This window comes from Erithacus rubecula (genome assembly GCF_903797595.1).
Source record: "Erithacus rubecula genome assembly, contig: SUPER_Z_unloc_5, whole genome shotgun sequence".
NCBI classification, from domain to species: Eukaryota; Metazoa; Chordata; class Aves; order Passeriformes; family Muscicapidae; genus Erithacus; species Erithacus rubecula.
Window position 1 is genome coordinate 628885 of NW_027635819.1, and position 27699 is coordinate 656583.

The window sequence follows — 27699 nt, forward strand, 5'->3', positions numbered from 1 at the left end:
ATATGCCCTCGTCCTCATGAAGAACAATATGTTGTTACTTAATTAGGTTTTGGTCTATTTTGCCCTCAGTCTTTATCTTCTTACCAAGGGTACTTACAAAGAGTACCACAGTCTAATATGCCTTTACAGTTATGATTCTTTTATGAATTATTTGTTGCAGACAAATACCACTTATCAGCAATGGCAGAGTAGTACAGAAAAAAAGAACGTAAGTTGTTTCTTCTTTAGTTCCCAATACTTTAAATAGGTATCTGTTAGGTATCAAAAATGGCAAAGAGATAGGTAATTACAACAGTGGAAGAAAACAACAGTGGAATAGAATAGAGGAGAGCTATAGGAAAATGCTGAGATAAACCTGTTTGTAACTGCCCTCTGCAGAAGGTAAGAAGAGGTTTTCCTGTGTTTTCCTGTGGTTCTGCTCTGCCCTGTGAGACCCCCTGGCGCTCTGCATTCTGCTCTGGGGTCCAACATTGACCTGTTGGAGTGAGTGTGGTGCAGAGGGGTGACTGCAGTTGATCACAGGGGTGCAGCACCTCTCCCACATGGAAAGGCTGAGAGAATTCTGTTTGTTCAGACCTAACTGCAGCCTTCCCCTACCTGAAGAGAACCTGAAGGAGAGGAATGCTTTCCAAGAGCATGTATTGACAGGAGATGGGAGAATGGTTTCAGACTGAAAGACAGCAGGTTTAGTTTAGGTTTTAGAAATAAAATCTTTGCTCTGAGGGTGGTGAGGCATTGGTTCAGGTTACTCAAAGCAGCTGTGGATGCCCTGTCCCTGGAAATGCTGAAGACCAGGCTGGGTGGCCCTGAGCAACATGGTCCAGTGGGAGATGGTAGAAACTAGAGGATCTTTGAGGTCCATTCAAACCCAGTCTGTTCTATGATTCTGTGATTGCACAGAAATCACCCCAAAACCTGATCTCTTAACCTTAAAGTAGTCAGGTTAAGTCAGCTTGAAGATTCACAAGACATTTCCCCTTTTCCCAGTAGGAATGTATAGTAGTAGGTAAAAGTCTTTAATTCTAAATGTTAATTATGGTAAAGCAAAGCAGAATTCTCACATGTTTTTAATTTGTCCACAGAACTATTTCTGTGAACAGTCTCGGGCAGGCAGGTGGTTTTAGTAAGCTCTGGTAAACAGAGATTTGCCAAATAAGAAGTCATGTAAATGGGAATTTTTATTCCTTATGTGGACATTAATGTTCTGAACCATCTTGTCAGCAACTGAGAAGATGGAAACTCTCAATACCTGATCACAGCAGGGATCAGATGCTACAGGTGAACTGGCTTTCTTCCAGGTCAAAGCAGCACCTTTACTAAAGGTAGCTGTAGCCTTGTCTTGATGCTCACACACAAAATGCCTGTACAAACTTCTCTGTAAATGCCACATTTGTTTGCTGTGATCTCACTCCACATATGGAAGCTCTGTTACTACTTTTTACGCAAAATAGTGCCTCTGATCATGACAGAAGTCTTCTGAGAGATTGTTTAAGAAGACATCACAATGAGAGTGGCCTGTAATGGGAGTAGTGTGGCTAAAGCAGCAAATGAACCCTCTCTTCTAAGTGAACTAAGAGGGATAAAGAACTGATGTTTACTTTCCAAGGAATGATTTCAGGGCTAGTTTTAGTAGTCATTGTGTGAAGTTCTTTTCAGATAGGTAGATATGCAGATAGATGTGTGTGTGTAAGAAAGCAGGAAGCAGCCACCTCTCTATCTGCTTACAAACACATTGGTTTTTTTTCTCTGTGTCCTTCAAGTTCCTTCCACAGACAGTTATTGTAGAACTCTTCAGTTCAGCAGAGAGGTAACAGCCCCCAATACACTGATCAACCCCCAAAGCTGAAGCTTTTCTGCCCTAACTTTTTAATGGGAATTTGCCTTCCTTTTAGGCCTTTATTAGAGTCAGCTGGTTTACAGAGTGTTTTCTCCAGAGTATTTTTTTAAATCATTATTTTAGCAATTACTTAAAGACTGTTTGAAATGTCTTGCTTTGATCTAATTCGGGAAATCGAGTCTGCTGCCAAGGGATTGACAGTAAGCATGGATTTAAACTTTCTCAAAATAATATTATTAATTGGGGCATCTTCAAAACAGTCAAATCAGTAGTGGTGTACTGGTTAAAGCTATAAAGTTTTTTATTAATTCACAGGGTTGCTGTGACCGGAATTCACTTCTGGCTCTTACAATACGTTTATGGCAGTACAGATTTTGCTGGAGGCTCAAGTGAAACATAATATTTGGTCTTAATCCAAGTTAATGTGTTCCCCAGTCAGGATTTCCTTTAATGACTCATTCATACCCCTAATGAATTGAAAAGGATATGTGTAAATTGACATTGAACCTAAACTCCAAGGCTTTTGACTTTTTATCTTATCTCTGAATTGGCACCATACAACATCTTTATATTCTAAGCACATTAAAAAAAACAACTCTTCTTCCTTGTTTTTCTTGCCTAATGAGGTCACATCAGAGAATGCATGTCATATATACAGGATGGGAGAAAAGTGGAGTGTAGTTCTGGACAGCCAACCACATGTATTCCCAGCATAAAACAGTAGCCAAGTAATCCCACAAAGCTCTAATGCTGTAAGATAATGGAGAAACCAGTCAGGTTCAGCTGCTTTGTGCTTCTGTGGATGTGCTCTCATTCTCTGAAGAGTGCAGATTCCCCTGCCCTTTAAGCAGGAGCATTCCCCTAGCAAGTGATCTGGGTTCAGCATGGGAGGGAGAAGGAGCTACACCAGGACAGTTGTGGAGCAGACATAAAAATTGCTTTGAATTCTGTCTTGCCTTGTGGCAACTTGCTAATGTGCCCATATTCAAAGGTGGTCTTGGTATATAAAACAGAGGAAAAATGGACAGAAAAGAAACAAAAAAAAAAAAAAAAAAAAAAAAGAGAGAAAAATTTAATATGACCTGTAATCTGCTGTGAGGATCACACTTAGAAGCTTTCCAATTTGCCAAAATTAATTTACAGAATGAAAATCTGTGATGTCAAAGATTCACAAATTCAAAGTTGTGGGCTTGTATTACTATGAAAATATCAGGGAAGTTTTAAGAAATCCTTTATAATCTATCCAAAAAACTTTTGGAAGGGGGCTTGAAAATATGTAGATGATAAGGAAACCTGTAAGAATGGACAGCTTCCTATTTACATTGGGCAAAGTCAGAATCACAAAACACAAACTGAATGAGAAGATGGACAAAGCATACATAATTTAACAGGGAAGCTAATGATCTATTACAACAACGTTGTTAGGAGTGTAGTAATCAAGATTAGATCACTTTCTGAAAAACATTGCCTAGTTCAACCAGGAATTGTGGGGCTTTATGCCAGAAATCAGAGTAGCTGATTATGGTAATTGTCCCTGACCTTTTGATGCAGTAATGCCATGCACTTGCTTTCCAACCATACATATTATGTTCAGTTCTTCTGTTCAGCTGTGCCAAATGTGTGAGCAGAACCTTGGATGTCACATTGTGAAATTCTCTGTGTGATTTATCCAGCAGAATAGATCAAATAAATAAGCATTTAATAAAGCCCAGGCTTGAGTCTTCTCTCCACCCACAATGCTGCCAACTAAATGGCCTCAGTGCAGAAAATACTTTCTGCCCAATCCAGAAACAAAACTATATGCACTGAAAGATGGTTTTGAACTAATCATTTGTGTTTTTGTATGCCTCTCTTTTCTTATGGATGAGGAACTGATCTGCATTCTTTTCAAGGCAAACTCCTGCTTTCTGAATTCTGCTGATGTCAGATCAGCCCACTGTGGGCTAACAGATCAGGTTCAGGCATTACAAGCACTGAAAACAATGCGAAAACACAGCAGAAAACCAATTGTTTTATTGCAGTCCTAGCTATGTAGTCTCAATTTTCCTTCAGATGTAGCAGTTCCATGAATCTAAGATGGTCAACTTAGTCATCAGTATATGTGTGGTGCCATTTGTCATAATCAAGGTGAAACAGTAAGTCATTACTTTTAGAAGTCGATGCAATATTGTTATTTTCTCAACCTAACAAAATTGTGCCTATACCATTATTTGCTATAGTCTTATGTGCTTCTAAGAGTTTAAATGTTTGTTTGTTTTTTGTTTTTTTCTAAATTGAGCAAAATATTTTATATATTTATTGCAGGGTAGACTGAATGTGGGAAAAATTAGGAATGATGTTTTTTGAAAGTTAGATGAATAGTTGATCAGTGATCTGTGTCCCGTTTATCTCAACTCAGAATCTGAAAGTGAAGACAGGAACAATTCACCTGATTTGGACTCATTTGAAATCAGTGCATAAATTCTGTCACGCTCTAAAAATGGTAGTTGCTTTTACTGATTCTCAAAACTAAATGTGTTTTTAATATTTTCAATTTCTTTTTTTTTTCTTTTTATCTAAGAGAACATCTACATGCCCCAATGACTGCCTTGAGTGACTCTGAGTCATCACAATTCATCATTTGACTGAACTAAAGGTTCTTCTTTGTTACTTCAGGAGATACCCTTATATTATTATTGCTAGGTTTTGCTTAATATGATCCTGTTGGTAATGTTCCTTGGTGGACATATTATACATCAGCAGTCCTAGTTGCCATCTGGAAGTTCACAGGCTGCCTGTATGTATTAATTACATAAAGTCCCTAAGGTTACCAACTGTTAGAGTAACCTGTACAACACTGATTCCAGCCTTAACACTCTGGAAAAAAATAGCAAGGTAGTGTATGTTGCTGGGCTCATCTCTTCCAGGCTTCTGCTGCCTCCTTTCTGTTCCTGTCTACCTTCTGCTTCACAAGACAGTTGCACATATCCAGGAACAGAGACACCAGCGTTGGTCCTGCACAGGAGTAGAAAATCTGCAGGAAATGTCTCGATGGGCTTTGTGCCTTAAAAGAATGTAGTCATGTCTTTATGAGCAGTGTCATCAAGCACCACACTTTTAAATGTATCTCAAGCTGAAATCCTAGAATTTCAAAAGTAACAGAGGGTTTTGTCTTGTGTTCATTGGAGTCAATGTCTGTGATCACTGATAGATGCTGTGATTGCTGCTGACTGCCACGGGCCTTTGATGTGGCCACAGATCAGTCTGTTCTCAAGTGCATCCAGCCATAGCCTGCAGCTGATACCAATACTGGCCTTGGCTTCACCATGTAGGAATACCGAGGTTCAACAAGCCACTAAATGATGGACATACTAGAAAAACAATGGGCAACACATTTTTGAATCACTTTACTTCATTGGGAATACGATTATCAGTGACAAGCTTTTTGCTGTTCCACCAAATGTTGATATCTGCATGCACAGCAAGAAGAGAGCATTCTGTGGTTTTACTTTAGACAAAAAAAAATAACCACGAGGCCATATAACTGGCAATAAAAACCATCCTGAAGTTCTATCAAAAACTGAAGTTGTATATGGTAAGTTAAAGATTTTTTACAGTCATACAGCCTAATCAGCAGTTCTTATTTAAAAAAGATTTTCAGCAGTGATTTCAGAAGCACATACACAAACAGGGTTATCAGTACTAATTGAGATGCTATTATGTATAACACATACAAAGACACTTGGCAAGCTTTTCTCTTACAAATTCTACTTGCATATGAATGGTATTTATAGACTCTAAATTAAAATAAGATTTTTTTTTTTGTTTGTTTTTTTAATCAACACTGTTTGTCAGGCTATACTCCTGTATGACATTGTATTCTGGAGCTGACCTGCATTCCTTTCAAACCATTTAATCACACACAGCTGACCAACATTCCTGGATAAAACCACCTAATCAAGTGCATTACAAATACCCCAAATGGTTGCTAATCTCCATATATGTACAAGTGTGAAATGTGCAGTATCCAAATATCCTTTTCCTAAAAGTGAATGACATAAAAGCAGAAGACCTGTCAAAGTACTCCTTTCTCCACATCCATATGCACAGGTGGTTAAGATAATACTGCATGCACCACATAGTTGGCCTTGCAAATAAATATTAGAATCCATCACTGTAATTCATATTCAAGTTTGTTTTCTACATATCTTAAAAAATTAATTTAAAAAGTAAGAAATGTAACAGCTTTCCCCTTCTGGGCAAATATGTTAAATAAGCTGAAAATGCATGATGCTGCAGCTCCTAGATAGCTCAAGTGGATATCATGGAGGACTGTATTTCCTTTCACATCCAAGTTGCTGGGTTCAGCTGACAGGCTTCTCAAGGTTGTTACTGTCTGATGACTGTGTCTCAGGACTTAAGCAGAATTAAAATGGGGGGAATTTAGGCAGTTTCACTAGAAATCCCTACAGGAGGAACAGAGACCTACTTAGCTGGAGACGGAAGTGTTTTCCCCATTTCCAGAGCAGTGCTACACGCTGTCTGATGTGGGCATGCTTGTGGTACTGCTGAGTGTGCTCTGTGTGATCTGTGGGCAGTACTTTTCCAAAATCCCATATTAGCATAAATTCACCTAAATTTCCTATCTCTCGGGCTTTTACAGTTCTCACTCATGAGAGTAAATGAAATTTAAGACGTTCTGTGTTGCAAAGGTAAAAGCACACAGAAGCAGTGGAAGGTGGAAAGGTATATAAAGGGATGCACTTTAAGAGACAAGAGGGAAAACGTGCCCATGGGGGAGACAAAACAGGCCAAATCACAAAGAGGAACACCCAGCCAAAGGCTGGCTTTTGTGCTCTCCTCCTGCTACGACCAGACGCTGGTGGCAGGCTGGGTGCAAACACCTTCGGCAGCGCCGCGGGCGAACGCGGGCTGCCCGCCGCAGGCTGGAGCGCTCTCGGGAAGCCGTGCCAGGATCCCACCGCCCGCCCGGACCCACGGACCACAGTCCCGCAGCGAGGCTTCCAGCTTTTACAGCAGACCTAAGTGAAAACAACAAAAAAATCTACCCCCAAACCCACCGAGTTTTATTTCAAACAGATGTGAGCGCGCGGACTCAACGCGGCGTTTCCAGGTTCGAGCGCCGCGTTTCCATTATCCCGAGCGCAGGAGCAGCGCTTCCCGACGGATCCGCGGGCAACCGCTCCCGCGCGCAGGACCCGGCCCTGTCGCGATCCCTGTGTCCCGGCCCCTGTGTCCTTGTCCCTGTGTCCCGGCCCCTGTCCCTGTGTCCTCATCCCTGTGTCCCGGCCCCTGTCCCTGTGTCCTTGTCCCTGTGTCCCGGCCCCTGTGTCCTTGTCCCTGTGTCCCGGCTCCTGTGTCCTCGTCCCTGTGTCCCGGCCCCTGTCCCTGTGTCCTCATCCCTGTGTCCCGGCCCCTGTCCCTGTGTCCTCATCCCTGTGTCCCGGCCCCTGTCCCTGTGTCCTCATCCCCGTGTCCCGCTCCCGGCCCCGCCGCGGCCACCCCTGCGCGGGGTCGCGCGCAGCCCCCGCCCCGCGCCGCCGGTCACGTGGCAGCGCCCCCCGCATTGTGACGCAGCAGGGCCGGGCGGGGCCGCCCCCTCCCCTCCTTCCCTCCTTCCCTCCTTCCCTCCTTCCCTCCTTCCCTCGCCTCCTCCCGCTCCTGCCGGCCGCTGCCCGGTGGCAGGGCAGGGGCGGAGGGCGGAGCGCCGCCTGCACCCGCGGGGAGTGGCGGGGGGCGGCAGCCGAGAGGCGGCACCTGGGTCCTTCCCCCGTCTCCATCCCTCGCGGCTGCCGTGGAGCGGCCGCGGCCGAGCGGAGCGCAGGGGTGAGGTGAGGAGAGCGGAGCGGAGCGGGGGCTTTGTTGCCGCCGGCAGCGCTGCCCCCGGGGCGGCGGGAGAGGGGCGCGGCGCCGAGCCCGGATGCCCCGCGGGTGCGGGTGGCGCTGGAGCCGCGTCCCCCCTGAGCGGGGCTGGCTGCGGCGGGAGCGGGAGCGGCGGTGGGGGGCGAGCCCCGGCCCCGCCAGCCCGCCCCGGGGAAGTGCTTTCCGCATGAAATCAGGGCTGAGCGCGGCGGGTGTCGCTGCGGTGAGCGTACCGTGATGTCAGCCGTGCCCGGTGCCGCGGCGGGCCCCTCGCAGCGCGGGGCGAGCCGCTGGCACTCGCGGCCGCTGCGGAGCCGCCGCCGCTCCGCTCGGAGCCCGCGGGCACCCGCCTCAGCAGCCTCCTGTCCCGGGCGAGCCGGCAGCTGGAAGCAAATCAAGTAGGAGTTGCATGCTTGTAACTGTGGGGAAGCAAACGCCAAGCTGTCTGGGAGAGGCATGCTCCAAGGCATGGGGTCAATCCAAAATTGTGTTTTTGCAGCAGCAGGGATCAAGCCTTTTTCATTCCCGCATCAATGGGTGTTTTATGTGAGCACATGTAATTTATATACAGAAGAGCTCGAGGATGAGGTTGCGATGGTACCGAATACAAGCCAGCACCTAAACAGGCTCGGTCTTCATTGTCAGTGTTATCACCTCGGAGCGCTTTCAATGGCTGGCTTAAAGCCACATCTCTTACAGAGATATTAATCGGTCACAACTGTTCCTCAGAAAGTCCCCTCACCCCAAAACCCACCAAAATGCTGCTAGTGCTTTCCATAGAAAATCTTAGCATCTGAGCCTCATTTTATACTTCAGCATTCCAACAGCAAAAGGTAACTGAAAAAAAAGTTTTAAAAAAATTATTCTGAAGCAAATCACTTGACTAGACTCTCTTCTGTTATTTAAATGGCTAAAGAGTCATACATTCATACAATCAAAGCATTGGGAAATCAAGATAATTTTATATTTTGTGCAAGTAGCAGTGATCCTAGAGCCAGAAATTATGTTGAATGATGTGCACACATTTAGCCTTGTGCAGCATGCTGTAGAACACTTTTAATGGTGTCCTGCCCTTGCTGAATTTAGGAGTTATGTACTTCCAGCAACCCATAAAAAACATGACCTGTTGCCTTACTACCACCCATAAACATGAGTTTCTTCACCCTAAAATCCTCCACAGCTAGCTCATGTGTGAGCTCATGGTTAGTGAACTTGGTAAGACGCTTCTGTCTTCATACTGCTAAGTCTGCAAATATGCCTCATGCAGTGCTGGAACTGTATTTTGAAGCAGGTAAGCTGAAAAACTGGTTTCAAGAGTAGGGTTGGAGGGTCGCTCAAGAAAACAGTGAGAAGCACTTTCCATCTGAATAAGACAATTGGAGTTTTACCTGTTCAGTTGTCAAAGAGACACTTGCCTCATCACTGTAGTTACAGTACACAAAAATTGTAAAGTTTCCTTCAAGTATGCCTTCAAGTTAGCACAGTTAGCCCACCTGTGAAAAGACTCCCTTTGTAAGGTGTGGTATGCTTAATTTCTGCATTATTTATGTGTCAAAGACCGACTTATGCAGCCTGACCATTCTGCCTAATGCAGTCACTCACCCTTGCCTTAAACTGGCATTTCAGTTATTTTTGAGGTGTTTGTGATTTCTGGTTTGTGTCATTGATTCAGTGTGCTTCAGAATGCATGTGTGTGCCTTGTAGCTTGTTGAAAAAGTGAGTGCAATAGGACTACATCAGAGCATTGGCCCAGTGTAAAGTTATCTCTAAATTCAAGGAGCCTCTAAAAAAACCCCTTCTTTTTCGAGCTAGAAGTCCAGTGCAGGCTACTCAAAATGCTTTTAGGTGTCAAAGTGTCATTTTGGTGTAAGGAGATAGGCAGTCTTTCAGGTAAGGAAGTTCAGTAGAAGATAGTGTCTTACATTAGGTAGAAGCTGCTCGTCTTAATATTTTTTTTTCTCTAATGACAGCAACATGGAAAGTAAGTATGTCATGAGTTCTTTGGGGCCACCTTCTGAGTTTAGAAAGAGCTGCATGTGAAATTAGAATGCTTGGACAAGGTGACTGAAGGGACTGTTGAAGATTCCATCCCTTCACAGATTACTGTGAATAAGAGAGAAATAATTTTTTTCATAATTTCAGAAGAGCCGTGATCCCAAATATTACATTAATTACATAATTGCAAATATTTTGTAACTGTTTCTTGACTGGACATCAGCGGAGCTTGAAAAACTAGGAAGTGTCCCGCTTGTTCAGTTTTTCTGGCAGCTGAAATCTGTTCCCATGTGGACTCAATAGGTGCAAGAAGTCTTCATCCCACATGCACCTGAGGTGGAATACCACCTGCATTGGCACAGCTCTCTTTCTCACAGTCCTCTTCCAGGATGTCTCAGACCTACTTCCACTGCACTTCTGTCCTTGGACACTGGCCTGATTAGAAGCAGGAAGGGGAAAGCATGATGGCCCTGCTGCAGCTGCTATAGCTTCTGTCCTCTGAAATGGAGACATGCAAGTGGAGCTGCCTGCATGTGCAAGGAGATGCCAGCAGGAAAGGGGGAGCAGGCAGCCTCACTCATCTGTCTGAGACAGCAGCACAGGAGTCTCTTGGCAGCAGTGCAGGGATGGTGGCACTTGACACAGTGATGCTGCACATCATGGGCACAAAGACAAGCACTTCAGCTGCCTTCATGGGATGCAGCAAGTTGTCTCTCTCATCTGATGTTTAAACATTTCAGCTGACTAGATGAGGTGTGTAGCAGAGCTTTATCTGCATCCTTATCTATCTCTGATGGTGTGCATGAAGCTCCAGAGGCAGCCTGTGAATTATAACCAAGGAGGCAGGGAACAGTTTTTTTTTTTTTAAATTTCAATTTTACTGGAATCAACCTGCATCTCTTTTCAGGTAGATGACAAGAGGAGAATATTGTGATCCTTCCTTACTCAGCCATGATAATAAAAATTAATGCCAAGTGAAATAAGGAAAGGTTTATATTTTTCATGTACAAGTCTGTAAGTAATCTATTTGCCAGTGCCTTACTGTGTGTTGCTTAGCAAATACAGTGGGTTTTTTTACAGTTGAAATGTATATGTTCATTGTCAAAATGAAAAATGTGTTAGAAAAAGTTGAGAAACATCGGATTTTGGAAGGGCAAATAGTAATTGTTTTCAACTCTTGTCCAAATAGGACCATAACTAAACTAAACTAAAGGAAATTGTGCTTAGATAATTGGCAAGAGGACTTGGAGTAGCATTGTGTCTGCACTCCCTCTTTTTCTGGCAGATCTGTTGTTTCTTGAAGGAGGTAGAGAAGATAGACTTACATGGAGCAGGTGCATGGTAAACATAAGGGAATTTCTCTTTAAATGCAAATGTGGTTCTGCAATAGATTTATATGCACAGTGGAACCATTGGAAACAAGAAGATAGAACATATGCATCAGATACTTTATTGATTTAAGTCCCTGAGAGAGTTTTAAACTGAGGAGGGAAAATAATTAATAAATTTTAGTGTTAGAAATATTGTCTGCTATTTGCCTGTCAAAAGTGGAACTATGATTTCATCTTCTACAGTAAAGTTCCGAGTGATTTTAGAGGTCTGAAGGTCTTAGAGTTATCAAAGGAAAGTACAATTCAGCCATCACAGTTTGGTGACTGGGGCAATCGTTCATTAGGTGTGTTTCCTTGTATGTTAAGGAGTGTTTACAAAAGCGTGTTTTGAATATGAATATGGTTGATTTTCACTGCATAGGGAATTACAAAGCAGCACTTGAAAGTGTATTTTTTCTTGTTAGAACATAATATTAGGTTTGTGAGTTTTGCTCACAAAAGCATTTCCTTTTCGCTTCAATTTCCTCCTCAGTTCTTGTTTGCAGTCAAACTGCTGGCATTATTTTTGTTTATACCAGATAAAAAAGCATTGTGTTACTTATCTTTCAAACTCAATACACTGTACTACATGACCTCTTCTTATATATAAATCCTCCCCCTTCTCCCCCCTTGTGTTTTATTGTTGCAGAATCAATCTGGAGCTTTCCATTTAAAATGAAATCCTAATCAGGAACTTAGCACTTCCCTTCAACCCTCCCCATTTTAAACAACTTGTTTACATCTATGACTAAAAATCAGGCTGTGCTGCACTTCTTTCTTGGAACAGGCTGCCCAGAGAAGTTGTCTCTTTTGTGGACATGATCCTGTGTAGCCTGCTCTGGGTGAGCCTGCTTTATCAGGGTGATTGAATTCAGTGATCTCCAGAGTCCTTCCAACCCCAGCCATTCTGTGAATCTGTGCATGACAGGGGCATACATGTGATTGAGATTTGGAGCTACAGTTCTCTGTGGGTTGTTCATCCATGTAGTTCTTTTGCAGGATTGCGCCATACTGACTGGCCTTTTTAAAAATTTTTTTAGAATTAGAAATTGCCTTTAACTTTTATGTGTATGTACATGCCTCATGTTCTTTTTTTACTAAAATTTGGGTGGAAATATTCTTCCTTTTGTATGATATGCTCTCAGTTCCTGTTGAGTCACAGTAGTAAATTTATGAAGATCCCACAAGCTGCTTTTGAATGGGCTCAAGATTTTAGATATTGAAGTTGTCAGCCTGTTGAGATACTTTAATGATTATTTGTAAACGCTTCTCCAAGATATTTTTAAAAGAAAACAAAAAAAAGGTGCCAAACAAAATGAAGCAAAATATATCTGGGAAATATACTGCACATAGAAGCAGAAGAGTGCTAATAAGGTAAATAAGCCATGTCATATTCTCTGACCTATTGTGCTAAGTGTAAGTGTACTAATTTCTTCTCTTGTTACATGGAAAGAGTCTTAGGGTATGTGTCTGAATTATGTTAATGTCTAGGATATTACCATTTTGCAAACTCATATGCTGAGCTCTGAATAAAGCACAGTATTTGTGCTTGTTGCTAGGACATGGCCAAAAAACTTATCTTGAGTTACAGAATGGAATCACCAGGAAAATGAGTTGTACTTCCATCATTAATTATTTGCTTCTCTTTAACATTGAAACTCTTGACAGGCTTGGTGCTGTGACCACTTCTCTGGGGCGGGAACCTTCACCCCCTGTGTGAAAAACCATTTGCATATCCAATCTATACTTCCCCTGACACACCTTCAGGCCATTCCCTCTGTCCTGTCCCTGTCCCTGTCCCCAGAGCAGGGATCAGTGCCTGCCCCTCCTGTCCCCTCACAAGAAGCTGTGGCTGCACTGAGGTCTCCCCTCAGTCTCCTCCAGGCTGAACAGACCAAGTGCCCTCAGCCGCTCCTCACAGCTTCCCCTGCAAACCCTTCACCCCCTCATGGCTCCTTTGGACACTCTCACAGCTCAATGTCTTTGGTGTGTTGTGGCCCCAGAGCTGCCCCAGCACTGGAGGTGAGGCTGCCCCAGCTCAGAGCAGAGCAGGACAATCCCCTCCCTTGCCCGGCTCTGATGCTGTGCCTGATGCTCCCAGGATGTGGAATATTGTTCTTTTGTTGACAGGAACTGAGAGTAGTGCTCGTGTAGGTACCAAATTGACGTTTATAAGGTGGAGGAATTCTTCTGTGTGCTGGATGCACTTCAGGATATGGTTGGGCCTTTTGACTTCCAGGGGATACTCTTGGCCCACAATCAGCTTGCTAATAATCAGAACCATCACATCCTGTTCCTTGGGACCTTTCATTCCTTCTCCAGCTCTGAGTCTGTCCTTACAGCCAGGAATCTCCTGTTCCGGGTGCAGAATATGGCTCTTGCCCTTGTTAAGCTTCATATGGTTGGTAATTGCCCAGCCTTATAATTTGTCAAGGTGTCTGCAGGGCATCTCTTCAATGGAGTCAGTGGCTCCTCCCAGTTTAGTGGAATTTGCTGGAGTGGCTCTGTGTGGTGACTGTAGGTTTTGCAGTGTTTGAGTGCTGAGGTGCTCAGCTACAGACAACTGATTGGTTCACAGTTGTGCATGTGTGCAGGGTTTCCACAAAGAGACTGGCAGCAGCACTGAATGCAGCAGAATGTTGATCCCTGCACCCAAAATTTTATGTATTTCATTGGCTTACTTCTTCCTATGGTAAATTAGCCTGTATGTAATCCCTGCCGCTCTGATCCACTTCCTACCAAATCTTTAATTGTCTGAGTCAACATTAGCACTTGTGTGTCTGTATACTCCTGGTAAGGCAGCAAGGTATGCTGAATAGCTGCATTCCTTCTTAACTTGTCATCTGGTTGTGATTTACCAAAATGCACACAAAATGTCCTCAGAGTGAATCATTCACTATGCAGTCAGTTTAAGAGCATGCGTGGATCCCTTTGGTCACTTGCTGGACAAATCCATCCTTAAGAGGATGTAGTGTCTGTTGTGGTTTGCAGTCACTAGAGGCTAGAGCCAGCAGAGTAGTTGTAGTATTGCTGCCATGCAGTTGGAGGAGAGGAGGTCCTGAATTCAAAGGATTCTGTCAACTCTGGGTTTCTGCATCACAGTAAATTCTGACCCTGTTAGCAGCACTAATAGATAAAGGCGTTGATGTCTTGATGTTCTCCTGAAATGACTGGCCTGGAGTCAGTAGGTAACTAGTATGCCTCCTTGGGTTAGGAGTTAGAGCCCAGTGTTGGTACAGCATTGGAATGGGGAGGAGTGAGTGCTGTTTACGTGGCATGAAGCTGCCCACAGCTGCCTGTAGAGTGTATGGTGTCTCTTCACCATCAGACAGTAAAGCTGGGTGAATTGCTGTCCTTGAAAGGTTCAGGTTAATCTGGCATGACTGTGAAATCCCTATAGGAAAGGCCAACCAACACATGGTACAGGAACATAAAGGAAAGTCTCTAGGAGTACACAAGGAGCAGGTTGTGTAGAAGGAAGAATTAGCACAATTCCAGCTAATGGAATTTAGCAAAATGGACACTCTCTCCAGCATATGTTTCTCATCAGGACCCATATGCTTTACAGTATGCTTCCAGGCTTTGCTTTTTGCAAATGCATTTTTTAGATGAACATATCTACAGTAGCACTATTTATGGATGTGTCTACACTGCAATCGAGTATTGTGATTGCAGGACATGCAGACAGCTCTGTAATTGCTTTGATCTGTATGTGATGTGAAGACATGCCAGCCTAGACTTAAGAGAGGGCTTTCCAAGCCTTCTGGACAGATTATTAAGCCATGCTGAAGTCTGCTTTCATGTGTCTCTACTGCTATTTTTAAATGTCCTCTCTAGATTTGCACTGTTGTGGATACGCCTACACATGCTGACATAAATTCACGAATTTGCCTTCTTCAGCATTGTTGGTGGATATTCTGCATTTGGGTGTGTATCCTTTATTCTTTGTACTGTGATAATCTGCTTTTCCATGGAGTTTAACTGACTGTTTCACTACTTAACTCCGCTCTGTAAGGAATTATAGAAAAGGCAGTAGACTGTCAGAGAGACTTCTGGCAAGTTTCCACACCAAAAATCAATTTTTATAGTCGCTGTTCCAAATTTGATTGTTAAGTTAAGGAACCATCACATCCAGGCCATACATTTTTACAAGTGTTAAAATTTAGATGAAAGACCAAGTTAAAGGAGCAGTGTTAGAAAGTGAGCATTTAAAAACATCAAAACATCTGCATCAAAACATTGAATCTAGAGTACAGTTATGGGTGAAGTGAGATTTTATGTATGATAAGAAATACCAGCAATAGCAATAAAGTCACTATAATATATAAAATGCAATCCAACTCTGTTAAAAGGAATTGAAATTATTTTTAAGAGAATGTGTATGTTTTTTTCAACATTTCAAGGAAGATCCTTGCACTGCTAAGAGTTTCTTCTTTTGGTTTATGGGGAATTTTTTGTTGGTTGAGGATTTTTTTTTAACTTTATGTGACAATAGTTATTTTTGCTTTGTCAGATTAGTTTTTAAGTTACTCCATATTCTTGAAAATTAAGTCAGTGAACCTTCTTATTAAGGTGCTATGTTGTATGAGTGAAGTTTGACAACAGGTATACTCGCACATCAGATTTCATTAATTTTTTTAACACAGAAATTTATTTTATTTCCTCATTAAAAAACAACCAACAAAAAAAATTCCCCAAAATCCTGCAGAAAAACCAATCTGTATCTAAGGATATAGTCTGAAAACATCTGTCAAGTATCTAATTCTTCTACTGTGCAATTTCCATGCTATTTAAAAAAGACAAGGGAGAAAACACAGCTTAGAAGTTAGAACATAAAAGGATTAATTAGTCCAATTTTTTTTTCATGCTGCAGAAATGTTTCACATAAAAGCAGTATTGTCAGACAAAGAGGAATACAAAATAGACTCTAACAAAGCATATGTTACTGTGACATGAGATATGCTGCAGAGGATTAAGGTGAAGCTGAGCTTTTCAGCCTGGTGGAATGCTACATCATATTTGTCTGCCAAGAAAATATTTTGTTTCTAGATAAATGGTTAAACTGAAATAAATAAAACATTCTCTCATCTTTCATCAAACAGAACTGTTTCTAAGTCCTGTCCTTGACACCTTTCTGAGGAAAAAAAACAGCCTTAGTTCACTGGATACTACACAAGAGTGCAAGCTGAGCCTGGTTTCAGCCACATGTGGTCTTGAATAAATTATCTAATTCTTTTCACTTGTAAAATGAGAAGAAAATACAGTAGAGAATTGCAAATTGACAGTAGCAACATCTTTTGTAATGTGGCAGTCAAATAGTGCCTGATATTTTTATTATGGAAAGGATTAATTCTTTATGTTGAACAGCTCCAGCGCCTTCAGAATGTGAGAGTGCAGGACAGAGAGTGGGACATCCACCACTTCTCTGGGCAACCTGTTCCAGTGCCTTACCAGTCCCACAAATTAGGATTTGTTCCTAATACCCAAACTAAACTGGCTGTTTTTTAGTTAGAAACTATTGCCCCAGTTTTATCACCACAAGTTATAGTATAAAATGCCTCTCCAACTTTGTTGTAGGCCTTCTTCCAGTACCAAAGGCTGCAATGAGGTCTCCTCAGAGCCCTCTCCAGGCTGAACCATCCCAGTTCTCTTAGGAGACATACTCTGTCCCTTTTAATATCTTTGTGGCCCCCTTCTGGGCTTGATACAACAGGTCCTTGTCTTTCCTGTGCTGGGACCCCAGAGCTGGATGCAGGTTCCAGGTGGGTTTCACCAGAGCAGAGCAGAGCAGAGGGGCAGAATCCCCTCCCTCCCCTGCCCACGCTGCTCTGGATGCAGCCCAGGACACGTTTGGCTTTCTGTTCTGTGAGTGCTCATGGCTGGGTCATGTCCAGCCTCTCACCCACCAGCACCCCCAGTCCTTCAGCAGGGCTGCTCTCAATGCCTTCATCCCCCAGCCTGGGCTGATGGCAGGGGCTGTCCCAGCACAGGGGAGCACCTTGCACTTGGCCTTGCTGAATCTCATCTTGAGCCTGTCCAGGTCCCTTTGGATGGCTTCCCACCCTTCAGGAGTGCAACTGCCCTATCAGCTTCATGTCATCAGCAGCCTTGCTGAGGTTTGTCATTGTGGCCAAGAACTGGCACAGCTTTCTCAGATTCACAGGTGGTAGAGCATCTCTCCATCCTTGGAGGTACTCAAAGGCCACCTGGATGCAACAGTCTAGGGCAACAGGCTCTGACTGAGGCATGGGCAAGGGGTTGGACTAGATCTCCAGAATTCCTTTCCAGCTTCCAGTGTTTTGCGATTCTGTGAAACGCTGAAAAGAAAAAACACAGTTCTAATTCATACACACGAGGCTACAGGGAATAGCCTGTCTCTCTGGCACTGTGATGGTAGCCTTGCACGCTGCTAATGCAGCCCAAAACACGGCATGGCTGTAGCCATGAAATATGTGTGCTTTCTTATTGAGGTGGTCTTCATGGAGCCTTTTGGTGTTGGGTTTATGTGGCAAGTGAACTGCAGAACTGCAGAACTCCCACTTCTGGCAGTGATCAGTGCAGTCTGGAGATGCAGACAGATACACAGAAACACCTGTGTGCTCCCATGCTTCTCATTCTGGCCCTTCTGCTGTGGTTTTCTTTGGCTTCCTGTAAGCCCCTTTGCTTCCAGCTTCTGGATGGGGATAATAATGCTTTCTCATCCTGTAATCCTGTAAGGCTATGAACAAATTGAGGAATGTTTGTGAAACACTTGGACATTACTGATGAGAATCCATGAGAAAAGCTGCAAGCATGTCTTCCATTTGCTATAGGGCTTTGGCAGTCTAAAATTTTAGATAAATTTAGGCTAGTTAAATGCTGCATGGAGAAATGCAAGAAATTAAAATGCACACTTGATATTAATGAGTAGTTTGGGTGTGCTATCTGTAAAACAGATCACCTTTTACAAAGCATTGAAGTGGCATCCTTTAGTTAGTCCCTGCACCAAAATCAGTACATTCAAAGAAATGTACTCATGTAAATTTTCTAATATCATGGTTTGTGAAGTAGTGAGGTTCATTTCTTTAACATAGTTTCAATTTTTTTTTTTTTTTTAAGGATTTCAGGAATCTTGGAATATTCTACCAAATTTCAGCTTAAAATAATAGTACTACTTCTGTAATTGGTATTTCTGCTGCATCATCCCACACTTAATTAATTACAGCACTAATGCTGATTGTATCTGCTGCCCATAACATTTTGAACAAATAATGTTGGATAGCAGTGCTCTATATAGGATAGCAGCAGAGGTGTGGTTGCAGTCTGTTTCTCAAATGAGAAAATAATGACAGTTTCAGAAGACAGCATGTCTCTCAGGAATAATTCAGCTGTTTTTCACTGAATATTCCAGTTTCCATCAAACTGCAACTGAAATAAAAAGTTCTTTTTTGACAGTGGTTAATTTTACAGTAGTTTACACTGTTTAACTTTTAAGAATTTTTGCAAACATTGTAGTCTGCGTCTACAGAATAAGGTCTAAAAAATAGTGGAATTTCTCTACTGTCTTAATTTTAATTTTATCAAAAATGAAAATGTTTGCATAGATGTTAGTGGTCAAGTGTCATTGGTAAGTCAGAGAAAAGCTAATGTTTGCAGTAGAAATGATTATTTTTTTAGTATTTTCAATTTTTCTGCTTTAAAAGTAAATACCTGTAATAGATGTATATAGTATTTGTCAAATTTATTTTATTCATCAAGTAGTCTCAAAGAAAAGTGACTTTATCTGAGTGACAAGGAGTGTGAGTTCTGGAGTGAGATTTTTAAATTCAAAGCTTGGTTTTTTGAGTTCAAGGTTTGGTTTTTTGAGTTTGAGGTTTGGTTCTTTTGGTCCGTGGGCACCTGTGTGCACAGATACATGCTCTGTGTGATGTGCCCTTTGTGAGGCTGGCTCACATCCCAAATTGAAGTAGTTCTAGTTACCCACTACTTCCCCCTGATCCTGACTGTTAGTGGAATTCACCTTGTGTCAATGGGAAATTTGACTTTGAAATCTGGAGTATAAGAAATTGCTAGAGAGTAGCTCTTGGATATTCTAATTAGTTTCAGGGCACAAAGGATGGGACAGTGGAATTGACATCCCAAAAGTTTAAAAGGAGAGAATAAAAAAGGGCATAGTTGGAAGACATAATAGGAAAGTGGTTTGAACCTTGTTGCAGGCCTCGCACAAGAGAGCAGGACAGTGCCTAGACTTCACACAGATGTTGGATACACTTGGCATATTGTGACCCTTGAAGCAGAGAATCTACTTACATTGGTGTTTTGCCTTGAATTTATAGTTAAAGCTCACAGGAAGCAAAAAATCATCATGGGACTGAATGTAGGACTTTGGCAGGAAAATGTAAATAAGGCAAGTTCTAAATTTCTGTCTTCAAATACAGCATTTGAATGTTGCAAACTTAAGAGCATGTTTGGCATTGATTCTTTTCCAGGATATTTCTAGAAGTAATTGTGCAGGCCATTGTGGGACTACAAGGTGCTGAAATTCTACTGGACTGTTATTGAATTTTGGTTGAATAATTTAAATGCGAAAAGGAAAGATGCAAGGAAGTGTTTGAAAAATTCCTTTTACTTATCTGTGTAAAAATAATAATTAAAAAAGACCTCAGATCCTAACATGACCTAACAGATGCTTTCAATGTTAAAAGTGTGTTAAGCAAAGATACTTTAGATTACTTGGTTTTATTAAAGCAACACTTATAAATGAAATGTGTTCTTCAGTGAAAAGAAAGTGCAGCTTAGGAAGATTTATAGGGATGATATACTGATCAAATTGTTTCCATATTTTTCTATAATCAGTACCTACAGAAGATAAGGTGAATAAGGATGCAAGGTATTAAGGAGAGTAATTACAGTCAGGATTTGTGTAACAAAACTGCAGCATCAAATAATATAATTCAATTTAAATTGTACTGAGCAAAAACTTTTGAAAGATTGCTACCCCAGTGCTACTGCCCCCACTAATTCAGAGAAAGAAGAGAAACTTCAGTTTATGATTTGAAACAAGAGTGTAATGAGTCACATCTGCTTTATTAGAGACGTTGACACAGAATCCTCCACCTCCCCCCAAAGCAATGCATGATTTGGAAAGGCTGAGCTCTGCTATGCTTGATTTCATCCTAACCTAAGTGCTGGAGCCTACATTAGCATTGGTAGTTGCCATAAGGCCTGTGTTGCTCTGTCTTACTTTGGGGCCAAGTATCTGGTTCCTTGTGGATGTGGTTACTAGGGTGTATTATTTTTGGATTTTTACATAAGAATGAGGCTACCAAAAGAAGGCCTATTTTTTATTTCTGTAGTTCATGAACTCACAACAGCCCTGCAGATGTTCATTACTCATTACCTTTGCCAGAAGACTGGAAGTTGTGAGTGCTTTGACAGCATAGTACTTTTGAAATTGTACCTGGAGTAAAAAGTTGGTAAATCAAAATATCATGCATATTTTTCTGTTCCTTCTCAAGTTTATTGGGAACCATATCAGGCCATTAATTTCTTGAATGTTCTGCTTATTTCTCCTAAAATTCACATTTCCAAAGTCTTGCTCAAGTAAATATGATGGCAGTGCACACACACGTTTTCTTCTGTGCTATTTTTTTACTTCAGTAAAATTTTGTGCTGTTTTGAGGTGGTTCTAGGTGATACATGGGCTTTACACTTTCAGCCACCATTTAGGATATAGTGGTGAAATTCTCATTTTTTCTGTGTATTTCCATACAGAACATGTAGTGGTTAATGTCTTGAGAAGTGGCTTATGGTATGTGTTAAAAATCCTGATAGGGAATGTAGACATGCAAAACAAGACATTATTATTCAAGTAACTAATTCCTTCTTATTTGGCAGTGTTGATGTTACTGGAAGTTAGTTATTAGTGTATGTTAGCAGTGTACTGGTTGTGCAAAATACCTCAGGACTTGGGTCAGCTGATTTCCCAGTCCTTGTTTAGCAGCTCCCTCCTGAATTTAAGGACATAAGCTCTGGCTTTATTGTGGAATGCACTGTATTTGTCACTAATATTCTTTGAATTAATGAAGAGAGCTTCAAATAATCTTGATGTGAAATAACATAGCATTTTATGTCTCTCAGTGTTCCAAGTGACCATGACTTGATCCATGTGTTTGGTTTGGTCTCAAATCTAGATTTAATGGAGGATTTACAGAAATGCTGAACAGCACTTGTACTTTTACATGATTGATGCAGTGTTCTATATATATTTTACAGTTCTGCATTATGAATTATTTGATGTTTAAGTATAAAAAACAGATGAAAACCTATAGCTTTAGTATTATATGTGCAGAGAAGATGGATATATACACATTCATACTCTCTGTACTTGTGATTGTTGAACCTCTACATATTAAAATGTATTATTCATCTCTGCCAACAGTCATGAGTCAGTGGAAAATAATGGGCGCAATCGTTTGAAAAATATGCATTCACAATTTGCTTGTATTCATCTCAAAGTTCAGGCTGCAGATGTGTAACCATTCATTTTACTGTTCTCAGTGATGCATGTAAGCCTCCTGAGGATTCACATTTATGAACTTCCTGCATTGGCATTGGTAGAACAGATAGGTAAAATGTATTAAAATTTATTTTTGCCGTACTATTCACTTATATAAGAAGTGGTTATTAAAAAGAATCAACACTCAACCTGATTTTGTTAGTTCAGCTGTTGAATTTCCACTAGTAAAGAAATAAATTCAATTTGCAGTGGACTTTTCCTAGTAATTGCAAACACTGTATGTATATTTTCTCCAGGGAGTCACACTGTGGAATAGCAGTGGGATTTTTTCCTGAAATTTTGCAGGAAGTAGAGAAAAGAGTTGAGTGTCTTTTAAGATTAGTTTGGAAAGAAAGTTTTTCTGGTTAGATTTCACACTTCTAAAATGACTGAAAAACAGATTTGTTAAATTTCTGATGTTCTGCTCAATCATAATTTTCCATGGAAAATTATATAATCACACAATCTCCAGGTCTATATGTGAATGTATTATTTTAACCTGGGTTTGGTGTTAGCATTGAATTACCAGTACTCATATGTATTTGAAGACTCTTTGGCTAGTTCTGCTTAAGAAAATATTTTTAAAGCTCAGAGGAAGTACAATGAACTAGTTACTAGCTGCACAATTTAAACTTGAGCCTTTGTGCATTCAGTGCTACAAAATACATCAATGGCAGGTTTCCCACTGTTGTGCATGTTCTGTTTTATTACTGGTTGTTCCAGATTCTGCTTTTGGTCTAATTTAATGTTATTCATGGCTTGATAGGATTCGTAAGTTTTTTTTTTTTCTCTTGTTCAGTTACTTTTCTTTTGGTTCAGTCCACTCACTGATATAATATGCTTTATGGTTTTTCACCATTCAAAAGCAAAGAAAAAAGCCTTTTCATAGACCCTGACAGAACTGCATTTTACATGTTGCTGAGATCTTGCAGTTTCAGAGGTTGTGTTGGTTATGGGGTAGTACAGTGTGATAAGTCATAAATTCAGTCTTACTAGAATCTCCATAAGAAAATACTGCACTATTAATTCATTGCTGTAATTTTGACTCTTGAAACAGTTTGAAATAAAGAGAAATTTTTTTTTAAAGGAGGCATTTTTTCTTACTATATTAATACTTTAAAACATGTTAAGGCTCATGGCTGTGATGGGGAAAAAAGCAAAACCCTTATTTTAATTACAGGTATAGGGTAATATAATGCTGCCTAAGTGTATTTTAGATCTCCCACTGCAACATGGAAAATAGAAATTTCACCAGGACCAAGGAATATTTTTAAAATATTTACAGATTACAATTTTTCTAGACATCGACCTGCAGAATGGCAACATAATAAATAAACTGTGTGAGGGAGTGTCATGGTCCGCTCAACCCGAGCGGGAGTCGTGATGGTTCGTTCAGCCCCAGGGTGCAAAAGACAAAAGCATGAGACTCAGGTTTGTTTAGCAGAAAGCAGTAATGCAGTTTATTGAGTGCCAGAGAGAGAGAGAGAGAGAGAGAGAGGGTGAGAGAGAGAAAAGGATGGGATATAGCTGCCAACAGACGGGACGCATCCTCATGGCCGACAGGACGAGACGAGGCGCGTCTTCAATCTGTTGGGGAGAAAGAGATCTCATATTTTTAGGAGGGTCACTTTTTATAATTGTTTTCCAAAGAGAGTGGCCTCTGGCCAAAAGATGGGGAGATTTATGGACTATTGTGTGTGGAGATCGTAGCCCCATGATGCAGATGCGGGACAGAATGCGATAACCAGCACCCTGCAGCACCATGACAAGCACCAGGGGCAGGGTGATAACCAGCACCCTGCAGCACCATGACAAGCACCAGGGGCAGGGTGATAACCAGCACCCTGCAGCACCATGACAAGAACCAGGGACAGGGTGTGATAACCAGCACCCTGCAGCACCATGACAAGAACCAGGGACAGGGTGTGATAACCAGCACCCTGCAGCACCATGACAAGAACCAGGGACAGGGTGTGATAACCAGCACCCTGCAGCACCATGACAAGAACCAGGGACAGGGTGTGATAACCAGCACCCTGCAGCACCATGACAAGCACCAGGGACAGGGTGTGATAACCAGCGCCCTGCAGCACCATGACAAGCACCAGGGGCAGGGTGATAACCAGCACCCTGCAGCACCATGACAAGCACCAGGGACAGGGTGTGATAACCAGCACCCTGCAGCACCATGACAAGCACCAGGGACAGGGTGATAACCAGCACCCTGCAGCACCATGACAAGCACCAGGGACAGGGTGATAACCAGCACCCTGCAGCACCATGACAAGCACCAGGGACAGGGTGATAACCAGCGCCCTGCAGCACCATGACAAGCACCAGGGACAGGGTGTGATAACCAGCACCCTGCAGCACCATGACAAGCACCAGGGACAGGGTGATAACCAGCACCCTGCAGCACCATGACAAGCACCAGGGACAGGGTGTGATAACCAGCACCCTGCAGCACCATGACAAGCACCAGGGGCAGGGTGATAACCAGCACCCTGCAGCACCATGACAAGAACCAACCACAGCTACAAACAGCCCTTGGCCCACAAGCATCCACCTGGACCAGGCTGGAGCTCCAGGTCAGGGCAGGTGCTGCAATCTCAGGGCTCAGTCTCTGATGATGGTCCTGAGGCACATCAGAGAAAACTTCAGACCAACTCGTACAGGGAGATAGCTTCCATAAAAGTCAGAAAGTGAAAAAAATCTCCAATGCTGATGTTTATGTCACTGTAATTCTGCAGAGTGAACAAAGTAATTCTCTTCCTTGCTTTGTAAACTAAATTCAGTGTACATTAAAAAAGAGATAGTAATAATAGTTTTGCATCCTGCAGTCAAACCCTGTGGTGTACTTTAAGGTGCCCTGTCCTGGGTAATGGAACTGGTGGTGGTTTGGAGTCAGCACAGCTCCTTCTAGAACTTCTACATCATTCACTAGTGAAAGTGGAAGGGTAATCAGTGCTTTCTTTTTTTCTGGATTCAAAGGGAGCTTTTCAAATATCTGAATTGAAAAGTAGGTATATGTTACAAATTCATGTAAGTTCATTATTGGAGACTGGCTGTTGTAGCAACTCTGGATTTCAGGTAGGTAGGTGAATCTTTTACATTAAGAGCAAATCTTCTTCAGTGTAAATCTGAATTTTAGGTTATAGATGGTAGATTAGGTAGAGTGGGCATTTTATAGAATTGCTTATTATATTCAGTCCTGGTTTCTATATATAGACAAGTATACAACAGTGTATTTTCTATCGTAGTGCGACTTCTGATTCTGAAAGATGCTACTTAGACCTGGTTTTGTTAAGGGAAGAGACACACTCCTCAGCATCAAAGGATTATGCATTCCATGCTTAAAAGGTCCTGCTAGGACTTTAAAGCATTTGTACAAGCATTAAGTAACTTACAGGCAAAAGAAACGTTGCTGTGATCTTTAGGGGAACAGTGTAGCTTCCTAAGTATTTTGGTGATGGGCTCTTTGGATTTATTAGTTAAGAGAGAGATTAGTGTCTTTATCGCTTACAGTTCTACAGATGTTTGATCTCTTGTGGAAGCTCTTTTGTAAGCTGCTTAGTAGTTTCTTTGTGTAGCTATCCAGCCCTTTAAGGCTCTGCATACTTTCCTGCAAATCCTCAAAGAATAGCACAGCTACAAAACCCAAGTTTTGCTGGTCTGCACTGTGACAGTGCTGGATCTGTGACTGTTTGAACAGCCAAAGAGGGTGAAATTGTTCATTAATGGTCAGAACTTTGAGAACTTGGCTTTGAGGGCTGGAAATAGTTTATCCAGGGTTTCAGACAGATTGGACTTTGACAGCTGGAGACCATACACTCTTTTCTTTGTCCGGCATGGTTCTGCTGGAATTGTAAGACATTGGCTCTTATGTCCTAAGAGCATTTGTGAGAGTAACAACTGACTATTGAATAGCAAGACTATATTTTTTCAAAGACAGATTTGGTAGATAACAGGCAACCTAAGATCATATTCATCAGTAGCAGCTAACTGCTTAACTGACATAGCAATCCAAAGTTCCTTTTCAGACTGTGGACTATGATAAATATCAGTGAATCATCTGTATAACTGAAACACCATATGAACATCATGGACCACATAAGGTTCATATCTTTGTCAGTATTCCAAACTTCAATTTCTGGGATTGGCAATGCTTCTGTGTAGTAGGATACACAAAGCAGGAAATCCTTGTTCCTCTTTCTCACCAGATATAATGCCCCTTTACCTTGCAACAAGTGAATGGAAAAGATTGCAGCTTGTTTAAAAGGAATAATCTTTTAAACAGTTGCAACTGGCGCTGATTTGCTCTAAGTAGTATTAAAGCTGTCTTCTCTTCCTGATACTTGGAGAGATCCTGCTGGTGGCTTGTTTCAGTGTACATGTGTGTGAAAAAGAGACAGTAGAAAAGTACTTCTTTGTTGGAAAAAATGGAATAACATTCTTACAATACTGCCTAGCCAATTGCATTTATTCCCACTGAAGCGACTACACTTGTACCTTGGTCACATGCCAAGACTGATGATTTGTTTTATAGATGCTGAAAATTATGATAATAAAACTACAAATTATCATGCTACTAGCCACAAGCTCAAGTTTTCCTATGACACTATTGTTTACTGGAAGACTAAACATTCTAACATTGATTCTAAGTTGCTTGCGTAGATTTTTGAACCAAGTCTAGCCAATTAGTGCTTCTGCTTACTTCTCAATTGGGATAACTACATGCTTACGTGTAGTGCTAAGCTGCTGTTTGCCAAATATTTTCAGTTTGGGATTTTTTTCCTCTATTCCCAGTTTTTAATTTTCTTTTTCATCCTCCTAGAACTGGGAGTAGAAATGTTGGTTGGCATAATTTTTGAGTGAAAAAACAAGAGAGTGTGGTATTTGGCCATACATTCTTTCAAATCCCTGTCAATAGATTGTTCTAAATGTAGCAGCTATTCTTGGTGGGCCCAAGAGTCATCAATAGAAAAGAGTTTGTGAGTGTATTCAGGCCATCCCAGTGGAGGTGGAAGAGTTGAGGGTGTCTGGAAATGAAGATGATAGCTCAGTAGTAAAAGATCAGTTCTTCTCTTTATATGATAAGCAATTCGGGCATACAACTTATGTATTTTAAATTGCAGCCCTTCTTAGAGGTCATCCTAAGATACATGTGTTTATTGTTTCTCTTGTGAAGGTTAGCAGCAAGAAACCAGCACGTGGGGTATTGGTTAGGTATTAGTAGTAACCAGAAATTGGAATCATCTGTTTGGCATGCTTTTGGCATGCTTTTTTTGTTGCTGTGAGCAGAAATGGATTTGGTGTGGAGCAAAAAATGAGAGTACCACAGAGTAAAAAGCTTAATTTCAAATCAGTCAATAACTAAGTGTATCTTTGTTGCTCCCTACTGGTTTCCTGCCAGGGCCTATCTGATCATCTTAGCTATTAAACATCCTAATTCACTCTGTCTAGATGACTGCGTGGTTTGGTAGGTTTGTAAATTACTACAGGTTTAGTGAAGTTTGAGTAGGACATATAAAAGAAAACAAAGATGTTCTAATTTGCAAAAGTTAAATTTGCTTTAACAGTTGTGATAGGCTCATGCTTATGATGTCTTGAGCAGTTTTGTGTATATTTGAATCTTTGAGATCATTGCCCCAATTTTCCGTTATTTTGAGGCTGCATTTTGTTCATTCATTTTCATATGCTTTAAAAGGAGGCTCTAATTAAACTGCTTCAGTAAACTGCAAACATTTCCTGTTATCCAGCTCTGATTTTTCCTACCGTTGTCACCCATGTCGATGTATTCTGAGGTTTTTCCAGACAACAAGGCTGCTTTTTGGCTCCTTCATTTCCTTTCCATGTGTCCTTGATTAACAGTGACACCCACAGAAGTAACTAGAGTCCTTTAGGCAGAGCACTTAGAACTTTGGTCTTTAAAAGAGCAACATGTAACACAGAGAGGGAAGATCTCAGTACAGTCCCGGATGGAAAGCAGCAGAAGCACAAATGAAAAGTTTTCCTGTTTATTTTAGTAATTTATAGTGTGGAGTCAAAACCAAGAGATAGATTTAAATGTTAGTGGTAGAACATTTGTGGTCTGGTTT

At 41.5% G+C, this 27699-nt stretch overlaps 1 protein-coding gene across 2 annotated transcripts in view; it reads left to right on the forward strand.

Moving 5' to 3' along the window:
* The first annotated feature begins 7376 nt into the window (after positions 1-7376).
* The window catches only part of SNCAIP (synuclein alpha interacting protein), an 89974-nt gene continuing 69651 nt past the window's right edge, over positions 7377-27699 (forward strand). Inside the window, exon 1 of one of the 2 annotated variants that reach the window (XM_079331585.1) lies at positions 7377-7668. The gene's annotated coding sequence lies outside the window, so the exon portion shown is untranslated. The remainder of the gene's footprint in view (positions 7669-27699) is intronic. The other variant, XM_079331584.1, reaches the window with a different exon arrangement.